This window comes from Pleurodeles waltl, chromosome 11 (genome assembly GCF_031143425.1).
Source record: "Pleurodeles waltl isolate 20211129_DDA chromosome 11, aPleWal1.hap1.20221129, whole genome shotgun sequence".
In the NCBI taxonomy this organism is placed as follows: Eukaryota; Metazoa; Chordata; class Amphibia; order Caudata; family Salamandridae; genus Pleurodeles; species Pleurodeles waltl.
The window spans coordinates 492,222,885-492,238,614 of NC_090450.1; the positions used below are offsets into that span (position 1 = coordinate 492,222,885).

General features: G+C 42.9%; 1 protein-coding gene across 5 annotated transcripts in view; it reads right to left on the reverse strand.

The window, feature by feature from the left end:
- The window catches only part of PLEKHA2 (pleckstrin homology domain containing A2), a 766,829-nt gene extending 751,506 nt beyond the window's left edge, over window positions 1-15,323 (reverse strand). For 4 of the 5 annotated variants that reach the window (XM_069213872.1, XM_069213873.1, XM_069213875.1 and 1 more), the window contains exon 1: window positions 14,837-15,323. The gene's annotated coding sequence lies outside the window, so the exon portion shown is untranslated. Of the gene's footprint in view, window positions 1-14,510; window positions 14,651-14,836 lie in introns of those variants that run through there. The other variant, XM_069213876.1, reaches the window with a different exon arrangement.
- Between the last annotated feature and the right edge of the window lie 407 nt (window positions 15,324-15,730).

Genomic DNA, 15,730 nt, shown 5'->3' on the forward strand with positions numbered 1-15,730 from the left:
CAGAGAAGCAGCTTTTTGCCGCAGAAAGGGGAACTTGAGCTAAATGTGGAATTTTATGTGGGAAGTTTCTAGCCACAAGATCGCGCCGAGCCTAATTACTCAGCGTTTTGCAGACGTGCAAGCATTTCAAATTGATTTTGAAAGAATGGTGGTGCAAAGCAGCAGGGTTAGATAATTTTCAGGTGCCTATCCAGAGTCTCTCAATCGACCCTTGAAAGAAGATTATGCGGGGCATACGAGGGACATTACTCAGTTTAATTTGCCTTTAATTCCACAAATTAGTTAAAGGTGTTTGGGTTTTTATACTCGAACCAGGGAAGAGTGCTGGACAGTGTGGGTTGCAACAGGGAGGGTCTACATTACACCTTCATCCCTTGACCTCACATTAATTAAATATTAAATTGCGCCAATAACATCAGCTAAACACTATGTAGTCTCAAACTTAATCTGTTAAAATTATTTATTCTTAGATCTGGCTTTAGCCAAGAACGCTTGATTTAAATGAAATTGTGTGTATAATATTCTTACTTATAGTGGCTCATCCGTTGGTGTGTTGTTGTGCCACTTCCATTTACTTCTGCTCACTACATCATACGATATATGGGGCAAGGGTAAGCCCACTTCGGCTACTGGCGAACGTCTCCGTCAATGCCAGCATTTTAGTCTTTTACATAAAGTACGCAATTCCACTCACTGCCAGGGACTACTTTGACAAAGAATACTTTGTGAGGTCAAAAATATATTTTTGGTTTTAGCAAACGGTTGCTTTTGTTATATTGGCGAGAGCTCAGCAACTCCCAAAAAAAAAAAAGTTTTACAAAAACTACTGACAAAGGTCAAAAGTCTGGCAGCCAGTGTCAGACCTTTTGGCTTTGCCAATGCTTTTGTTGTTATGCGTCCCCTCCCCTCATTTAGGCCCCTCCATCAATGATTACTTCCAGATAGGGAAGATACAGAGCACCAGTTATGGCTGTCTCAAAAAGGAACAGGGTGCCTCACATGGGATGGTGCCGCACCTTTGTCATTGCATGAAAGGACTCTGCTGAAAGCCGCAGCGGCTAAAAGTGAATATGTCTCCACTTCTCGTAAGGATTTTTGGGTATGGACTGTGGTCCAGTGGATATGCGTTTGGATACTGAAAGTCCTGCGGTACTTGTGATTCAGTACCAAATGCATGAATACCCACGTATTACTCACACTTCCCTGCGGCCCAACCTCCCTGGGATGAGATTGTGTCTGAGGGCATGTGGAGAGTAGCACAAGTTGTTAAGAGTATGGGTTGGAATGTTCTATCGGGTACAGGCACACAGGTACAGGTCTCCATAGCTGCCTGCTGATGATGTAAGTATGTGGCAAGGATGCCATCAGTAGATTCTTGCCAGTACCGCTGAAGCACAGGGGAAAAGAACCAGTCTGCAGACAGTGAAAAACATAATGGAGAAAGAAAACTGCCTAAAAAAGGTTTCGATTTGCAGTGAATGCTGCCTACAGAGAATTCTGATCAAGTATCGACTGTTGTTTGAGAGAGTGGATATTATTATGGCTTTGTGGCAATGCAGAAGCAAGTCTGTGGGATTATTCCCCTTCCTGTCAATTCCCTTCTGCAACGAAGTGCAATTGACAGGAGAACTTGGACAACGAAGTGGCCCAAGACCTGCTTAGATCCAAAGCAGCACTCAAATCATGGTTGAAGTGACTGATGTGGGAAACCACAATTGAACAACTGGACATCCCTCAGCCTGACTCCAAGGATGATATGGAGCTAATGGAGCCTGGTGTAAGTGGCAGCTAATTGTCTCTGGGCAGGCTTGGGGAGGTAGTAGGCTATCCGAGGATGTATGCATCATCTGGAGGCTTAGAGTAAACTGTACAATCCCACTGGTTAATATTCTTTATGTGCCATGTGGAAGTCGTCAATGCTGAATTATTGAAGACGTATTCATGGATTCTGGGCATAGCAGTTGATGGCATGCCACCACTTTATGAAGCAGACCAAATGTGGAAGCAGCCTCAAAGATTGTGCATTATGCATGCAATCTTTCTCTAAGGGCTAGCATGTTTGCCTACGTTGTTAGGTAACTCATAAGAGATTTCCAAATAAAACATTTCGGCCAATATACAACTTATGGTGGAGATGGTGTACGCTGTCTCATGTAATTATGTTAAAGCAACACCTTTTACTCAGAGTGCCTTGGTAACTTCATGCTACAACTAAGGAATGGGTGAGAGAGTGGAATAGGAGTCAGACTGCCTATGCCTTTCTCCAGAGGAAGCTATTTAGGCTCAAAGGCAAGGGTATGGTACTCAAGAAGGCAATAGATCAAAAATATATATTCTTCAACAGGTGTACGAAACATGGTTCAAGTTCAGGCAACTCCTACAGATTCTCATTTTCCAGGAACAACCCAGAAAGTGTGAAGTGCAGACTGCAGCAACATCATTTTCGGCGGCAGTCAACACCACATTCTCCTTTCTTCAGGTGTAAAGCCACAACACTTGAAACTATTCTGGGATACTGATATAGTTTGCATTTCAGTGGAAGAATTTTGCAATGTCAACACCGCTGGCGCATTTTAGGAACTGACCCGAATGTCGTCTGTGGGTTACTTAAGATACTGGATAGAATCCCCTCTCTTTCCCGTCAAATCAGGAATAGTGCCAACTGATATGGCCCAAAGAGCAGTGTAAAAAGAGGCGGTGGTCACTGAATCAGGTGAAATTGTTGGTTTCCCCCACAGAGGTGGGGTCTAGCTCTACTGGACAATTTCTGGTGACAAAAACATAGGGATGTGTCTGCTTCACTCTCATTCTTAAAAGGTTGAACACATGGACCCCTCTGGTTCTTTCCAAGATGGACATTCTTGGACACATCTGTCCACTAGTAAAGTCAGGGCAATTTTGACATTAGACAACTTATTAGGTGCATAATGGCACCTACCTAGCATGCATAAAACCCACAAAAGGTAATGGGAGGAATGCATGCAAATAGTATAACCACTGGCAAGTGCTTGATGTAGCATTCAAGCCTATTGTTTTTGCCCACTGTTACACTCTACACAAAAGCCTGCTTTATGAAAACCAGTACTGCCCATGCTCCTCATGGAAACATTCCATTCCAAACTGCTAGTCAAAGCCCCTTCCTGATGAGACCACCAGCACCCCCAGTGTGGTTTCTGCCTTGTTAGGCCTTGCCAGTGAGTTGTAGCTTGGATCTTATGGCACAGCAAGCAATAGAACCATGTCTGGGCATACTCTAGTCCTCTTAGGGCATTACATAAAACAAAAAAGATGATAGAAGAAACGCTTGCAGAAACTGGTCCTGGTTTGCCTGTGTTCCAGTTCAGAAAGGACCTACCTTGACAGTTTGGGTTGGACTGTTCCTATTGGAGCAGGTTCAAGGATGATTTATATGTGGCTGGGTCTAATCTGTGGTGCCATATTGGGCATAAGAACAAAGGGATGCTGCCCACTTTTGAGACTATCTGCAAGCATTGCTCCCTTCAACTTTTGTGTGTTTGACCTGCCTATTGTGCTTCATGACCAGTAGCATGTCAAATGCACTGTGTGAGAATGGCCTACTTAGTTGTCATTCTTTCTCAAGCCTTGAGTCAGTCCCAGTGTTTACAAATGCATTCACTCATTTACCCAGGTTCTGGCACACAAAGAAGAGAATGATACAGTTCCAAGTATTGGTATTTATATAGAGCAAACCCACAAACGCAGCAACAGAGCGCTGTACATCACATGGGGCAGAGTTGGGACACGATATACAAGACTGTGTACATCAAGTGGGGATTTCACAAATGCATTTCACATTCTCCAGCTGCTGTCTTCTCAGATGTCTGATCTACGATTCCTCAGTTACAGAGTTGCAGAGAGTTTGTATGCAATAGTTCAACATCCTGGCTCACTACTCGATGAAAAAAAAATATAAACTGACAAATTCCCAGAAGCTGTTTTCTTTTCTTCAATGTAACACAACTGTTCTGAGACTTTGTTTTCAGGATTTTTAAAGATACCAGTAAAGGTGCAAAATTTGTAGGAAGAGCTAACGCTTATGGCAAGTTATATATGTATAATTTTTTGGACGGTCATGTGGCAATTACTATTATGACAAAAACGTGTTGGTGGATCACCAGCAAAAACTGGGTACAACTGAAAAAAAAATGAATTTACAGAAGAAATATACTTTACAGGAAGAAGTGTCTAAATGCCCTATTACAACATAAATCTTACAGAAAATATCATTTTCATAAAAAAAGATCCCATGGAAAAGAAAATCTTTTCAAACAAAATCTCAAGGATAGTCAAGAAGGGAAGCTTAACAATAATTCTAGCAGCCAATGCAACAGAGTAAATTTGATAGACAGTGTCATCGCACCAGACTCAAAACTCAAATATCAGTGCATGTTGTAAACGTATGACATTAGTTTAAAAGATTAATTAAGAAGAAATATTTTTTTTTAAAATGTGTGTAACTATACAAAAGGAACAGAGTAAGTACAAAATTCTCAAAAAAATAATTTTTCAAGAATAAGAGTTTACAAAGCTGCGTGGGGGATGGGTTTTAATTTAAATTGCCTAAATATATTGTCTAGTCTTAGATCAGTTCTATGCCTACGGGGCATAACAATTAAGGGCTTGGATATTGTTACATTCATTATAGACTCAAAGTAGCCCCCCAAAATGTAATTGTTTAACTACTCTATTTTGAAAAAATGTAAATTAAATATAAAAAGAAAGTTGTCAAAATATGGAGTTTAGGATGGATAGCAATACATTCACACTCGTACTTTTCCTAATAACAATATTGCACTGTTTCAGCTTCCTCAAAAAAACACTAGAAACAGTCTGCTGACCATCTTTACAGATCTTGGGAAACTGATCCTGGAGATTGTCCCAGCTGTCTAACTCTGAGGCAGCTTTAGACCAGCAAAAGGAAGAAGCACTTAAGCTCTCTAATGTGACCTTGGTTAATGCATACTGTAGTTTATCTTTATTCCAATCAAACCCAAGTTCCAACAAAAGTTGGGACGTTTGAGAGACTGTTACTGATGTAGCAGGACAATGCCACAATCTAAATGATTATAAACTGAATTATAAAGCAAAATTCTTGTCTTAAAACAGTTTTAGGACTGCATTAAAGCAAGAAAGATCCTTAAGTTTACAAAGGTTTGTCGCTGGCTCAAGACAGTCAAGCTGGAGAAGACAATGTTGATCCTGACTTCAGCCAGGACAAACCCCCAGTATGTCACGATAATCTGCCAAAACACAATCATTAGACTGTATTAAGTCAAAAGCCTTTAGTCAGGAAACAATTCATCAAAATTTAGACAATGTAATTTTATTAACTTTGTGAATGTTCACATTGGTATTTGTTTACAAGGGACTTGGGGCTAGATGTACAAAGCCCTTTTGTAGTCATTAATCCTCTGATTCAAAAACTTACAGAGTGTGCAACCACTGAACGGCTCGTCAAAATGTTCAACCCCCCCTTTTAAAAGGCAAACTGTCTTTTCAGCACAAAAAAGGGCTTTTGTGACCCTTTCCAAACTGCAAACAGCAGGGGGATGTCAGAGAGACTTCCCCTTCCACCAGACCCCATTAAGGAAGCCAAAGGGCAGACAGAGGATACTGGGCCACAATTGTGGGGATTGAGAACTCTTACCACTGCTCTTCTGAGGTCTGCCATAATATGGCTCTGCAAACTGAACCAAGTACAACCCCTTTCACACTTGACTCAGTGGCAGTGAGGCAAGTAGTCACATCACAGGCCTTTCAGGGCAGTCAGTAAATGGGTACTGAAGAACATACTTCCCCCTCCCCCAGCCCAACATCATAATAAGATCAATGTCCAGCCCAGAGCTTCTATTTGTAGAAAAGGCAAGTACTGTATTACGCAGAAAACGTTGAATTTCACTACATGTATAATAATGCACAAATAATTGATTCACGGGTGAGTGTCTGTGGCTTCAAGGGCCTCTGCCAACTAATGGAATTACCTCTTCACCTGTTTTTTCATCTGTGTCTCCTTTCTGTGGGTTTCCTGCTCTCTTCAAGTTCAGAGTTTGAGGTAAGGCCTCTAGAGCAGCTTGTGCTCTACCCACTCCTGATTTTACCACTCAGTCTCTCGGGCCGAGGTCTCTCACCCTGTTTGAAGTAGCAGCACTGAGCCATGATTAGCCCTCCCGCGGTTGCGGACCTCACTGGTCAGAGTAAGCTCCAGGCGGCACACAGTAGTCTTCTGGAGAGCTGCTGGCAGTGCTGCGCACCAATTGGAGGGTTGTATCAGTGTCCCTTTTCTGAGTGGCTGGCTGTGGTCCTGGGTCACTCTGACATTCCGGTGAGTTCCTGGCTCACAGCACAGCTCAGTCCGACGCTCCAGTGCGTACTTGGCACTTCTTCTTGCGTGCACCGGCCACAAGACTGCTGGTTCTGGATCTTCATCGTCACAGTTGCCAGACTCTATGTTAGGCTTGCAATGCTTCAAGGCGACGACCATGATTCTTCACAAGGCACCCCAGAGCACTCTCTTATCACCTGACCTTCTGGACTGGTCCTGACCCAATGTCAAAACATGGCAGTGCCATGATAATGAACTCCACTTGTGGAGTGCAAGGGCCACCAGTAGGCACTTATCCTGGTTCAGTCAGGCATACCACTTGGGCACACAGCTCCAGATGCCGTGGTAGCTATGACAAAGGTATGTGGCGACAATAGCATTGCATGCCAGCAGTACTGCAATCCCATCAGCACAGCTGCTTAGTGAGTCTCTGTCAAATAGACCCTACTCAGCCCTTTCCATGGCCCGCTCCATCTGCCGGGTTGGCACTTCATTTGTTTGCATCGAGGATGTGTTGGCCCTCCAGGAAAAGGACAGTAATTTCTCTTTCAGTTCAGACTCCAGGTGATTATCCCTCATTTCTGAGGTCATGGCTGTCAGTGTGAAACCAATGTTTAGCTTCATAGTAGCCCCTGAGTATTCTGCAGAGTACCTCCTCCTCGGTAGAAGAGACCACAACAAGGAACACCCACTTACCTTTAGTTCCCATCTTTATACTGATAGTGCAGACAGAAGATGAGAATTCCAAGGCTACTTCCATAAAACCTGTTGGGCTGTTCCCCTTTAACCTGCCCTATCCAGGCCACCTTCCAGAACTGATCCTTCCCTGCAATGCTAGCCTTCCCGAGAGGACAGTTTGCTAATTGAGTTCCCACCACCGAACTACAAAGAAGTGGCAGCAGGCTGAATCCAGCTATTTAAGAATCCTTTTCACAGAGACTGGGGAGAAAGACAAGAATCTATGCCCCTTCAAATAACTCCTTTCTCAAACAACAGATTCTACAGGCATTACCCCTACACCCACAGCAATCTACCTAACTGTGGCTGCAGCAAGAGAGGTTTACAGCTGAATGTATCTGAAGGGGCCCTGGCACTTCTAAAGGAAACATGTCTCCTCTTTCCTCACTATACTGCATGGTGTACTCCCCTCCCATCTAGAACTTGCCAGAAACACACACATGCTGTCTTGGGAAAGCAGACTATTCTCAATCTTGTACTCTGGTCCAGGCATGGATTTCCATAATGGCACTCGCAGGCCTGTATCACTCATGCATGGCACACAATCAGTCCTAGCACACTCACACATGTACAAAGCATGGAATTTTGGCGTACAGAATCTGGGCTCATAGTGAGCTGCGGAGCTTTTTACAAGAATGGGCCTGTAGGCGCACATTCATGTCTCACATTTAAAAAGGCCTGTGACAGCGACGGTAGTCCTCTGCCACAAACAGGGTGTGCTTAGTGAACCTCTCCCAACTTAGAACATGGTCCAGAACCGATCCTTGTCAGACTCCTGGCCTAGGTCAACGCACGTACAAGGATTAGTTTGTGGCATGACCAGAAAATTAATAACTCGGGTATATTCAGTCTGGGCACACAGGGCAGATGCCTGAATTATACATCATGCATAAGACATTCCCCTTCCAACACCCTCATATTTGCCATTCAAAGAGGGACCTTTCGATCCTTTATGATGCATTTGTGGTTGCCAATCCTTGACAACTTACTTACCTTCTAGTTGGGGTGTTAATTGATTTGCAGAGAGGAAGCTGTCTCCGCTGTACAGATTCCCCTTTCAGAATTGGGTTGGTGGCTCAGGCGGAGCAGGTAGTGGTCCAGTTGGTTTATTCATATTGCATGTTATCTTTAAACCAGCGTAGATCTAGAAAAATGGTCGTTTCACGTGGGAATGTAGTGTTTAAGTATAGCAAGACTTTGTTGTAAAGGATTGTTCTTGGAGGGAGACAGGTATAAAACTTTCTTGGCAAACGAAACAAGGGCGTAATTTTCAATGATTCTTTACTGGTTTAGCACAATCTAATCACAGTCTTAAGCCTGGAAAGGCTGTCAGGGTAAATAAATTATAAATAGGACCTATCTGTAAATTCTTTAGACAGTCTTAAGTCTGTCATAAGGCAGGAACAATCTTTTATAAGCTAGTCCATATGATTGTATTCAGTTTATGATTGCTCGTCATTTGATTTGTTTTGAGCATATTGGAAATATGCATAAGGCATTCAAAAATGAAAAGAGACAATATGCAGTTTTGCTTGTGGCAAAGATGTCTTTTTGGGATATAACAACTAAAGCAATCGATAATTAAGTACTGGTCTTATGGGATTTTCTCTAAAAAGGACCAATACAAAGCATCAATATGTACACACAAAGAAGGAGAACTTATAACAGTAATCAGTTGCTTTGCAACTTCTAAGAGATATAGGAATTAGGCATACAAGGGAACAAATGTAGTCATCTAAATTGAGTAATAGCATAATGAAAGTATTTCCACCTATAAAATATGATGACAGCTTGTCATATCTTCTCACAACAGAGCAAGAGATGATCTTTGCTAAGGTCTCAGGGCCTAGGCACTGTGATTTTAAAAGGTATTATCAAATGGTTGCCTGGTACTCTTTCAAGATGGTGATTGCCTCAAGCACATAAATATTCAAACATCTTGGAAAGGTACTTTCATAATATCAGTTCATACAATTAATGACCTAGCACTGTGCCCGATGATATCTCTCTTGGATCACGTTGAAGCTATTTCCCTGGCTGATTCTGCTTTGCCTAAAATTAAAATAATCTCCTCTTTGATGTTCACATTCGATTCACTGTATGATGCTTATTTCACATCTTGGAGAAGCTGGTTAGAAAATCCACAAAGGAAATGCAAATATGGTATTAATTGGTCTTTGATCAAATGGTTAGAAATAGGTGCTGATCTAAAATGTGGGCATGGAATATCCATGGCATCTTCTTATAGTCAGCAACCAAATTACATTTATGTATGTGAACACGATTACATTTAGGGAATGAAAAGGCACACACAAAAGCAAACTAAGGACAGCCTGAACTGGTATGTATCATGGCTATTTTTATTTTTAGTATACATTATTGAATCATCCTTTATTTTGAAGGAAGGTTGGTGCTTTTTCTCCCTTGAATCTGTGTCTCTCCTTATCCAGTGGTAACTTATGATTATGATATTGTATCAATTTCACAAATTCTGTTACAAAGGTAATTCAGGCAGTGCGCAAGTATTCTAGTAGCAATGAGTTGTTTATAAAGATAGAGAAAGAGGAAATAGTGAAATTGAGATATGGTCCTGCTACACATAGTTGGCACATGCAAAACAAAAATCTAAAGGATGTGGAAGAACATTACAAACCACGTTCCAGCTGTTCTACAGGTGCTTTTGGATAACTAGTTCCAATAATACAAAGTTGTGAAGCTTATAATTGAGGACACCTGTTAGTAGTATAATTTTATTCATAAAAAGCAGGTTCCTTATCTCTGTAAATGAAGTTTTCCTGGGTAAGGTGCCTCCTATTGGTTTTATGAAACACTAATTTGAGGTTTGATGGATAATACTAAAAAAATACTCCAATTTAAAATGCAAAAATATGAGGTTGCCTTTTGGTGAGTTGTTTAAGATTTAAGGAATGTAACGCAATGTGTGTACAGTTGAGTAACATCGCGGCCTGAATATTGCCTGACAAAACAAATTATGCCGTAAATACAGTTTACAAAAATATCACCCCACTGGAGTTAACAACAGAAAATCTACATCCAATGGAGTGATATTTTTCCAAGATAGTTATGGCAGTTGATATTTTTGTTTTGGTATTTCTAACATACAACTAACACTAGGCCTAAGCAATTTGTCAAGCATAAAACAATGTATGAAATGGTGCTATATACTAAAAACATGTTTGTTGAACATGTTATCCTAGGTGCAGAAAGTTTTACTCAACAAATATTGAAGTTGAGAAGGGATACTATAATAAGTATACCTTGTAAGAATATGTTGAAGGTCGAATGACCAAAATGAGATGTAGAGCGACACGTCATTGAAAACATTTAAGGACCACCAGATGATAAAGCAGTTGGCATCACTTTCATAATAAGGGACAAAATATACTTTAATGATGACGCTAAAAATGAAGATTTTATAACACTTGGATAGCACTCTTCTTGTCATAGATACCTTCTACCCTATCAAGTCACTTGCTGGCAGGGAATGCTTAAATAATATGGTTTATGTTACTATGGTTAGATCAAGTATCAATACGAATCGTGACCAGACACATAAACGGCCTCAATAACTTGAGTGAACACTGTCCCTGTGTGGGTAGATTACAGAAAAATCATTACTATATGCGTTTATAGTTTATCCTTGCTAAACCACCAACAATGTTCTTTATTTCTGATAAGAAAGTTGTGGATTTACTGTTATATTTATTACCTTTGCGGGACTCACAGATTTAAACCAGAGACTTAAAAAAACATTAATAATTCAAGGGGGGCGATTTGTCAAGCTGTGCCCCCCCAATTCAGGAATAACATCCCTTCACACATCAGACATGATCCATTCCCTTTACAGTTAGAAAATAATTGTGAATATATCTCTTCAGGACACATTTCATGTCTCACTGATAAGGTGGATCCTAGCTCCTACTAGCTCCTGGTGTCCATCACTGAAGAGACTTTGGCCCTCATTCTAACCCCGGCGGTCTCAGACCGCCGGGGACAGGGTCGGCGGGAGCACCGCCGACAGACCGGCGGTGCCCCGCAGGGCATTCTGACCGCGGCGGTTTGGCCGCGGTCAGAAAGGGTAAACCGGCGGTCTCCCGCCGGTTTACCGCTGCCCTTAGAATCCCCCATGGCGGCGCAGCTTGCTGCGCCGCCTTGGGGGATTCTGACACCCCCTACCGCCATCCTGTTCCTGGCGGTTCGCCCGCCAGGAACAGGATGGCGGTAGGGGGTGCCGCGGGGCCCCTGGGGGCCCCTGCCGTGCCCATGCCAATGGCATGGGCACGGCAGGGGCCCCCGTAAGAGGGCCCCACAAAGTATTTCAGTGTCTGCCTAGCAGACACTGAAATACGCGACGGGTGCAACTGCACCCGTCGCACCTTCCCACTCCGCCGGCTCAATTCTGAGCCGGCATCTTAGTAGGAAGGTTGATTTGCCCTGGGCTGGCGGGCGGCCTTTTGGCGGCCGCCCGCCAGCCCAGGGCAAATCCCAAAATACCCTCAGCGGTCTTTCGACCGCGGAGCGGTATTTTGGTGGGGGAACTTCGGCGGGCGGCCTCCGCCGCCCGCCGAAGTTAGAATCACCCCCTTTGTCACAACGCTTCTCTCTCAACTAGACTTACACTCTCCCTAGATGTACTGTGCTCTAAAGCTCCCCAGTGAGTAAGCCATATAAAAAACCAACATCATCATATTTACATACAGCTGTTAACACGTTAGTCCAAGCAGTGTACTAATATCCATTTCCTCAAAATGGATACAGGGGAGCACCAAATTATGGAGGAAAAAAAGGCAAGCTATGCAGAATAACGCAGCACATTTTTATAGTATTACTTCATTGTTTTGCACTTTTTATTCATTGTAATGCTGTCCGTGCACAGGTTTTACCTCATTAGCACCAGTTTAACCACCAATTAGTGAAATAAGCAACTGGAAGATGACTAGTCTCCTTTAAAAAAGGGCCTTTTACTGCGCATGAACGTATGTCATGATGGTTTTAATAACTTTTGACCCGGTTGAGCTAGAAACATTTTTTTGTTAAAATTTGCAGATTACGCATCAGAAGATGGATTATGTAGCAAATGCGGCAAACTCCATAAATATGAAAAAAAGCTGTGGGCCCGAAACCGTATAATTTTAGTGGTTCTGCCTATGATTTAAAGTTAGAATACTTAACAAACCTCTCTTAAATATCTGATGGGGAAAATTGCTGCGTGCTGTTATCTGGATTTGGTAACAGACAGTCTTTAGAAGCTGGTATCCAAATGCCACGTGATTAAAATATTTGCCAGTTACATCACTGCAGAAAAGCCGTAATTTTTTTTTTTAAACGGGATTATTCCTCACTTTCACATCTATTGTATAGCTGCTAACTGAATTCCACCTCAATAAAACTTTGTTATAAAGGTATTCACGAACACCATGCAATTTTCCTTCTTGTCATCCCGGGGATCATGCAGCTTCCAGCTGTCAGGAATTTGTTTTACAAATCCCTCTGAAGCATTCCTGCTCCTTATTTTTTAACTCTTTTATGTACAATATACACTTTAAGTACATGCGGGCATCCTTAATCAATGTGAAGCAGTGTGGCACCTTTCAATAAATTCCATTAATAAAGTTTTGTTGGCACAGCTTGTTGTGCTGCCTGATGCGTCAACTGGATGCCGAGGAATTTGCTGTACGAGATGCTATTCATTCACACCTGGAAATTATGCTAGGCCTTTTGATTTTAAATAGTAAGTGTTCATGTACACCCTAAATTATGTGAGCCCTTTCTATTTGCAACCTTAACACACTGAAATATCTGAAAGGGGGCATGTGCGCTACATAAATTGGTAAATAGAGTATCTAAATGAGGGAGTGATCAAAAAGATCTCCAAGGATGCAGTGATTAGGCTGTCACTAAAATTCAGAGACAAGTATGAGAGGAACATCCTTAGAACCTCCCTCTCTTTTATTAACCAGCAACTTCCCAGTGTGACATTCTCACAATGAGAGCACCATTAATTAAGCACTTAGAAGCTGCAAGCTTTTAGAAGCAGGTGTCTATTGTTAGCCCATTGAGATCATTTTCTGTTACAAAATGTTATTTTATGTGTTCTTGTGGAGCCACTGTCACCCGCAAGAGTATCCTAGGGTTAGGCAGGTGTGTATGCCTATTCTGTCAAGGGAGGGGGTATTTGTTTGAAAAGTGAGGTCTTCAGCTTCTTGCAGAACTCGAGAAGAGAGAAGGAGGAGGCTCTTTTGTGTGGTGAGAGGTCGGTCCATGCTTTCGGAGAGACGCACCAGAAGGCCCTGTCCCTGGATCTGTTTCACTGTATCCATGAATTTGTGCAGGTAGGAGTCTGACAGAGTGGAGGAGTCTGGTGGGTTTGTGGAAGGAGATGCAATTGATCAGGGAAGAAAAGTCTGTATTATATAGGGCCCTAAATGTGTGAGTGAGGAGTCTGAACTGTGCACATTTGTGAATCAGGAGTCAGTGAAGTTCCCTGAGGTGTGGATTGAGCAATGTGATGTTTACGACCTTATGATACCACTGACAGAAGCAGAAAAACATAATGTAACAAAACTGGTTATTGTGGTTATTATTAACCGCTGCATGGTGGTTCCGCAACCCTATATTTCCAGGCCATGTACCCAGCTGAACCCCTGCCAACTCCTTATGGTGCTGTAGTACCAACAATGGAGTTGCTCTCCTGAGTTAGGTCCAAGAAGTAAGGATACATTGTTTTTATATAACGCTTCTCAATACACTTCTGCCGTTTAAGCGCGATCCGACCAACCGTGGTATTAATATTCCATTACTGTTACACCCATTTAGTGGCACTCAATTTACCGACATCGAAAGGATGAAAGGAGGAATCGGCCTTCATGGGATTCGAATTCCCAATCTAACGAATATAGAAAATGTAATGGTCTAACATTAATTTACTGCGTCATCTGTGGAATATTTATCTTGAGAATAGGATGGAAATGCACCTTCCTCAAATGTCAACAGACCCACTTCCTTCCACAGGGCGAACATAAGTAAGCAAGACTCACTGCGCTGGACACTGCATATTGACAATCGAGATTTACGCTCCCCTATATCAAGAATGTGCCGAGGGCTAAGGAGGTGTGACGGCGTCCAAACGTACCATAAAAACAATAAATGGGGCTGTAAAATGTGACACTACAACGCACTAAAATTGCACATACATATTGTAAAGCACGTTCCCATAGTTTCACAGAGAATCCGAAGCAGGGTGTGGGGCTGAACAGGTGTGAGCTCCACACATGCTGCTGCCTGTCACGCCGGAATGGGGCAGTGGGTGGATGGGGCCCATCAAACTCTAACACAACAATGAATGGGCAGAGTCCGAAGACAGGTGCACGCACAGCCCCCTCCCGCAACTCACTCCCAGTCACCTCACCCACGCTTTCTTGTAGTTATCTGGTTCCGCCTGTTTCCGATCCCCCCTCGGCGTCTCCTCTGAGAATAAATCCTGTCCGTGCACAGCGCAGCCACCAATTTTTGGAACTTACGCTTCGGACCCCTCCACATTAAAGCATTCACTTGAAAAGATGGTCGGAACTCGATGGGGTTTGTGTCGGGGGAAGGGACCGATAAAGCCACGCCCGTTCCCACACTTCTCCGTGGCCTGGAGAACTTGAGAAGGGTGAAAGTGGAACAACCTATATCAAATCCACAGAAATTTCAAGCCAGACGGAATACACAAAAATAAATTAAGAAAGTTACCTGTGTATGAGAAGAGGCCGTTGGGGGCTTTGAAGGGCGCGCTCTAGAGTCCCTGTTTAGTTGGTGCCCTTGCACAGGTACGCGCTTGTCATCCCCACTGTCACCGTGTGACGGTGACTCCTTTGCAAAAAGTAACACCTTCTTCAACACATCTCGCGCAAGTTCTTCAGTTCGCCCGCTTTCCTAAAGGTATCTCTTTTTTTCCGGGTACATTACGTTTTCAGATGAGCAAACCCAGCCCCGGATGTGAGTGCAATAATAGGAGAAGTGCACGTCTCAGGCTGGCACTCTGCGGGGGATGGCAAGAGAGAGGGCAGCACAGGCAGACAGCGGAATCAGTGAAGAGGTGTGGGGGTCTGTGAAACAAGTGTGCATGCCAACCAGACGCTGCATACCCCAAAACACTCACTGAAAGCGGCTCACAGACCGGCCAACTGTCTGTATCAGAAGACAGATAACAAGCACAGTGCCTGCTGCCATGGCTCTCCACCCCTCTGGGTCCTAGTGCTGTGGTGTTTTGGCATTTGCTTCTGCAGTTCCTCCCTTAGCAACGCCCTCCTTCTACAACCTGCTATTAGCAGCGTCAGGTTATAACATTTTGCGGACCCCAAGTACATCGTTGATGTTTTTAAGCCCGCCTCCATTAATTTTTGCAGTGTATAGTTAATAAACTGCTAGGCAGTGGCACAATGGAATAAAAGGTGCACCGCTTTTAATGTGAATAAATATATATATTTTTAAAACTTTCTCCCTGGTGGTCGGTGTGAAGTTTACTCCAGGTTCATTCACACTGAGCGACAGCTGGAAAAACACATTCTCTCTTGAGGTGTGACAGTTAATCTATTTATTGTGTGAGTGTATTCCGGTGAGGAGATTTAAAATTAAGATACCAAA